The sequence below is a fragment of the Triturus cristatus genome, chromosome 7 (genome assembly GCF_964204655.1).
Source record: "Triturus cristatus chromosome 7, aTriCri1.1, whole genome shotgun sequence".
Taxonomy (NCBI): domain Eukaryota; kingdom Metazoa; phylum Chordata; class Amphibia; order Caudata; family Salamandridae; genus Triturus; species Triturus cristatus.
Window position 1 is genome coordinate 1,794,522,698 of NC_140590.1, and position 6,683 is coordinate 1,794,529,380.

The following is a 6,683-nucleotide window of genomic DNA, read 5'->3' on the forward strand; positions in this document are numbered from 1 at the left end:
ACCCATGTTTGTATAAATAAACGACAAGGGTGTCTACCAGGATTAGGCACGGTAGGGCATCAGACATGTCAGAGCTTCACTAGTGGTGTAAATACATTCCACGTGGATTCATTGCATGCATAGTCGCCTTTTAATGAATATCACGCAAATCGTCATGGTGATAGGTACGTACGGTTTGTCCAGCATGTCCTAGGTGTGTCTATGAATATATATTTTTTAAAAATAATAAAAAACAGTGGCCGGCCCTGGGGATTGGGGTCAAAAAACATATAATTAGGAGACTGGCCCTGGGGGATGGGGTCATCAGGGCCAATAAATTAGAATAAGAAGGGGAACCAAACAGCCCCCCTTCTTAAAAAACTAAAATAAATAAAAGACTGGCATCGTGCCGGAGGCCATGCCCCCTCCGTGCAGCACTCTGCAAACGCGCCCCCAACAGGCATCTCCAGTATGCGCCAGGGAGCTGCGCTGCAGCCAGGTGTTCTGAGGCCAAGCCCCTTTTTACACCTCTCTGCAACGCAGCTCTGTGGCGCTTACTGGAGGTACCTAGTGGTCTAGTTTGACCCTAGGGACCCTTAGGATTCAAGGGGACTTAATCTCTCAACTTAGAACAGCCACAGGGCGCGTTTACACAGTGGTGAAGGGAGGGGACGGGGCCTGAGGTGACGTGTGCAAACACGCACTATGTTACGAAAGTAATGGGATGCACACCATCCATTGAATCTTGATACTGAAATTATCCTGCAGTCCTCAAAAGAATGCGTGCGTAAACTGGTATAGTGCCTTGCCCTGTTGGCACTGATTATAGCACAACCAGGGGGGGCGTGTCTTGCACCCCAAACCAGTCGCACAGCGTAATTGCGCAAGTCCATGATACTTCAAAATTTATCATTTCTTAACCACATAATCGTTCGTTTCTCTTTTTACTACTGGACTCCACTTGATCCACAATCAAAGAATCATGCAATTTTCCAAATTTCCAATGCTTATGATGAGACCATCCGGACTTCTTTCAAAAAACACGCGCAATTACGCTGTGCGACTGGTTTGGGGTGCAAGACACGCCCCCCCTGGTTGTGCTATAATCAGTGCCAACAGGGCAAGGCACGATACCAGTTTACGCACGCATTCTTTTGAGGACTGCAGGATAATTTCAGTATCAAGATTCAATGGATGGTGTGCATCCCATTACTTTCGTAACATTTACCATGATTTCATTGCCCTAATTATGGTTTGCACCCAGCACTTAGAAGATGGAGAAAAACGAGATAACAGCTTTGGAAATTTGATCCACATTCACGGCGAATACATCTTGTTCTTTGTCATTTGGGGGACAGGCATTGTTTTAATAATTAGTTAACAGTACAAACAGTACACAGACTAACGCGGCAATGTTTAACAATGATGATTGTTTTGATGGAGTGACACTTGTCAAACAGTATGCTCACGTTGTAAATAGGTATCGCTCGGAAGATACACAAAGCACTCTGGGAGTGGTAGTATTTTAGTAATGCTGTGCAGTGATTAATGGTGCAATCACGTGACCAATTCAAACAGGAATGCTCCAGGGAGGGACGTTAATTTATGCGCCAGGTTTAAAAACCGAGCGCTGTGAAGGGCGGGTGAATACCTTTTTGCCAGAGATGGTAGTTGAACAGTTTTAAACGCCCAGGCAGGTACGTGCTTAACATGCTGTAATTAGTAACAAACGCTTGTTCTAAATGCGGGTGACAGGCGGGTATGTTAATTTATGCGCCAGGTTTAAAAACCGAGCACTGTAAAGGGCGGGTGAATACCTTTTTGCCAGCGATGGTACTTGAGCAGCTTTAAACGCCCAGGCAGGTACGTGCTTAACATGCTGCAATCAGTAACGAACGTTTGTTCTAAAATGTGGGAGACAGGCGGGAAGGTTTAGCTGTTGTGGGACCTCATGGGTAGAGTGTTTTTTTTGCATTGGTGCGATTAATGACAGCCTGAATAACGGATGGTTTCAAAAACATTATGGTATACATAGGGGTTCTATTTAATATTTAAACAAGAGTGATCTGTTATGATCACCTTATACATATAGGTCAGGGAGGCTGTTGATTGCATTACATTGAGTTTAATAAGCAACACAGCACACAAGGGGGAGGGAGATGGGGAGCAACACAATAATGGGAAGAAAAATGGGGAAGATGCTTCTAATCAATGTGAGCATAATTTTTCTACAGCGCATAATTTTTCTACAGCGCATTATTTTATCGTTGTTTGCAATGTTGAATGGCACAATTAAATACATTACGATGTATGTACAAGCTATCATTAATTTTGAAATGCTTTGTTTGTAGTTACCCCTGAAGAAGGACTCGAGGAGTCCGAAATGCATTGGGTTTTAATAAAGAACATGCCTGGGAAGAATTATGCGTTGCACGTGTTTTTTGAAAGAAGTCCGGATGGTCTCATCATAAGCATTGGAAATTTGGAAAATTGCATGATTCTTTGATTGTGGATCAAGTGGAGTCCAGTAGTAAAAAGAGAAACGAACGATTATGTGGTTAAGAAATGATAAATTTTGAAGTATCATGGACTTGCGCAATTACGCTGTGCGACTGGTTTGGGGTGCAAGACACGCCCCCCCTGGTTGTGCTATAATCAGTGCCAACAGGGCAAGGCACGATACCAGTTTACGCACGCATTCTTTTGAGGACTGCAGGATAATTTCAGTATCAAGATTCAATGGATGGTGTGCATCCCATTACTTTCGTAACATTTACCATGATTTCATTGCCCTAATTATGGTTTGCACCCAGCACTTAGAAGATGGAGAAAAACGAGATAACAGCTTTGGAAATTTGATCCACATTCACGGCGAATACATCTTGTTCTTTGTCATTTGGGGGACAGGCATTGTTTTAATAATTAGTTAACAGTACAAACAGTACACAGACTAACGCGGCAATGTTTAACAATGATGATTGTTTTGATGGAGTGACACTTGTCAAACAGTATGCTCACGTTGTAAATAGGTATCGCTCGGAAGATACACAAAGCACTCTGGGAGTGGTAGTATTTTAGTAATGCTGTGCAGTGATTAATGGTGCAATCACGTGACCAATTCAAACAGGAATGCTCCAGGGAGGGACGTTAATTTATGCGCCAGGTTTAAAAACCGAGCGCTGTGAAGGGCGGGTGAATACCTTTTTGCCAGAGATGGTAGTTGAACAGTTTTAAACGCCCAGGCAGGTACGTGCTTAACATGCTGTAATTAGTAACAAACGCTTGTTCTAAATGCGGGTGACAGGCGGGTATGTTAATTTATGCGCCAGGTTTAAAAACCGAGCACTGTAAAGGGCGGGTGAATACCTTTTTGCCAGCGATGGTACTTGAGCAGCTTTAAACGCCCAGGCAGGTACGTGCTTAACATGCTGCAATCAGTAACGAACGTTTGTTCTAAAATGTGGGAGACAGGCGGGAAGGTTTAGCTGTTGTGGGACCTCATGGGTAGAGTGTTTTTTTTGCATTGGTGCGATTAATGACAGCCTGAATAACGGATGGTTTCAAAAACATTATGGTATACATAGGGGTTCTATTTAATATTTAAACAAGAGTGATCTGTTATGATCACCTTATACATATAGGTCAGGGAGGCTGTTGATTGCATTACATTGAGTTTAATAAGCAACACAGCACACAAGGGGGAGGGAGATGGGGAGCAACACAATAATGGGAAGAAAAATGGGGAAGATGCTTCTAATCAATGTGAGCATAATTTTTCTACAGCGCATAATTTTTCTACAGCGCATTATTTTATCGTTGTTTGCAATGTTGAATGGCACAATTAAATACATTACGATGTATGTACAAGCTATCATTAATTTTGAAATGCTTTGTTTGTAGTTACCCCTGAAGAAGGACTCGAGGAGTCCGAAATGCATTGGGTTTTAATAAAGAACATGCCTGGGAAGAATTATGCGTTGCACGTGTTTTTTGAAAGAAGTCCGGATGGTCTCATCATAAGCATTGGAAATTTGGAAAATTGCATGATTCTTTGATTGTGGATCAAGTGGAGTCCAGTAGTAAAAAGAGAAACGAACGATTATGTGGTTAAGAAATGATAAATTTTGAAGTATCATGGACTTGCGCAATTACGCTGTGCGACTGGTTTGGGGTGCAAGACACGCCCCCCCTGGTTGTGCTATAATCAGTGCCAACAGGGCAAGGCACTATACCAGTTTACGCACGCATTCTTTTGAGGACTGCAGGATAATTTCAGTATCAAGATTCAATGGATGGTGTGCATCCCATTACTTTCGTAACATTTACCATGATTTCATTGCCCTAATTATGGTTTGCACCCAGCACTTAGAAGATGGAGAAAAACGAGATAACAGCTTTGGAAATTTGATCCACATTCACGGCGAATACATCTTGTTCTTTGTCATTTGGGGGACAGGCATTGTTTTAATAATTAGTTAACAGTACAAACAGTACACAGACTAACGCGGCAATGTTTAACAATGATGATTGTTTTGATGGAGTGACACTTGTCAAACAGTATGCTCACGTTGTAAATAGGTATCGCTCGGAAGATACACAAAGCACTCTGGGAGTGGTAGTATTTTAGTAATGCTGTGCAGTGATTAATGGTGCAATCACGTGACCAATTCAAACAGGAATGCTCCAGGGAGGGACGTTAATTTATGCGCCAGGTTTAAAAACCGAGCGCTGTGAAGGGCGGGTGAATACCTTTTTGCCAGAGATGGTAGTTGAACAGTTTTAAACGCCCAGGCAGGTACGTGCTTAACATGCTGTAATTAGTAACAAACGCTTGTTCTAAATGCGGGTGACAGGCGGGTATGTTAATTTATGCGCCAGGTTTAAAAACCGAGCACTGTAAAGGGCGGGTGAATACCTTTTTGCCAGCGATGGTACTTGAGCAGCTTTAAACGCCCAGGCAGGTACGTGCTTAACATGCTGCAATCAGTAACGAACGTTTGTTCTAAAATGTGGGAGACAGGCGGGAAGGTTTAGCTGTTGTGGGACCTCATGGGTAGAGTGTTTTTTTTGCATTGGTGCGATTAATGACAGCCTGAATAACGGATGGTTTCAAAAACATTATGGTATACATAGGGGTTCTATTTAATATTTAAACAAGAGTGATCTGTTATGATCACCTTATACATATAGGTCAGGGAGGCTGTTGATTGCATTACATTGAGTTTAATAAGCAACACAGCACACAAGGGGGAGGGAGATGGGGAGCAACACAATAATGGGAAGAAAAATGGGGAAGATGCTTCTAATCAATGTGAGCATAATTTTTCTACAGCGCATAATTTTTCTACAGCGCATTATTTTATCGTTGTTTGCAATGTTGAATGGCACAATTAAATACATTACGATGTATGTACAAGCTATCATTAATTTTGAAATGCTTTGTTTGTAGTTACCCCTGAAGAAGGACTCGAGGAGTCCGAAATGCATTGGGTTTTAATAAAGAACATGCCTGGGAAGAATTATGCGTTGCACGTGTTTTTTGAAAGAAGTCCGGATGGTCTCATCATAAGCATTGGAAATTTGGAAAATTGCATGATTCTTTGATTGTGGATCAAGTGGAGTCCAGTAGTAAAAAGAGAAACGAACGATTATGTGGTTAAGAAATGATAAATTTTGAAGTATCATGGACTTGCGCAATTACGCTGTGCGACTGGTTTGGGGTGCAAGACACGCCCCCCCTGGTTGTGCAAACACGCACTATGGCACGTTTTAAATTGGGGATATAATTTCCCTTTAATACTGAGGGCCCCTGGGGGCTAACTAGCCCACCAAGTGCTTCCAGTAAGCGCCACTGAGCTGAATTGCAGAGAGGTGGTCCAGGCTGTGCCACTTTTTACACCTCTCTGCAACGCAGCTCTGTGGCACTTACTGGAGGTACCTAGTGGGCTAGTTGGACCCTAGGGACCCTCAGGATTCAAATGAACTTAATCTCCCAACTAAAAATGGACACAGGGCGTGTTTACACAGTGGTGAATGGAGGGGACGGGGCCTGAGTTAACGTGTGCAAAAACGCCCTGTGGCCTGTTTTAAGAGGTAGTTTTAATCCCCATGCCCTATTATATACTAGGGGCTTACAGAGGAGGTCATGCTAATCACAGGGGGACCCCAACGCACAATGTTCCCTAGTGTATGTAGGTGTTTTCACTGTATTCTAAGTGTCTTTTAACATAGCACTGGCTCTAGGACTGGTTAGTCAGACTCAGTTACCACCAGTATCCGTCTGAAAAAGTTGAGGGTACAGGATGATTTTGCAACAAGGCTTCTTTCTGCTCTTCTTTTTGTTCTTTCTGCACGTTATCCTTCTTCCTGCACTTATCTTCGTATTTGAGGACTTCTGTTGCTTCTTTCTGCACTTCTTTTGTTTCTTTCTGTGCATTTTTTCTTCTTTCTTCACATGTCCTATCTCTGTAGGCATAGTTAGAAATTAGCATTTAAAAAACCTTTGAAATTCACAGAAAAAACCATAGGTTTCAGGCACGTTATAGTTAGGAATTAGCATTTAAAAAACCTCAGAAATTCACTGAAAAAACCATAGGTTTCAGGGGTGTTATAGTTAGCTGGACTTTTCACTTGTACAAAACCATTGAAATTCCCCCGTTATAGTTAGTTCAGCTAACTATAACTCGCGCGCCCGCAATGCACTG

General features: G+C 42.5%; 1 long non-coding RNA gene across 2 annotated transcripts; it reads left to right on the forward strand.

The window, feature by feature from the left end:
- Positions 1 to 1,029: 1,029 nt before the first annotated feature.
- On the forward strand, positions 1,030 to 5,499 carry LOC146813168 (uncharacterized). 2 transcript variants are annotated; one of them, XR_014966961.1, is made up of 2 exons: positions 1,030 to 3,391; positions 3,880 to 5,499. It is a non-coding gene; the product is annotated as an uncharacterized LOC146813168 (long non-coding RNA). The 2 variants fall into 2 exon arrangements; XR_014966962.1 differs by having other exon boundaries at positions 1,030 to 3,225.
- Positions 5,500 to 6,683: the final 1,184 nt, after the last annotated feature.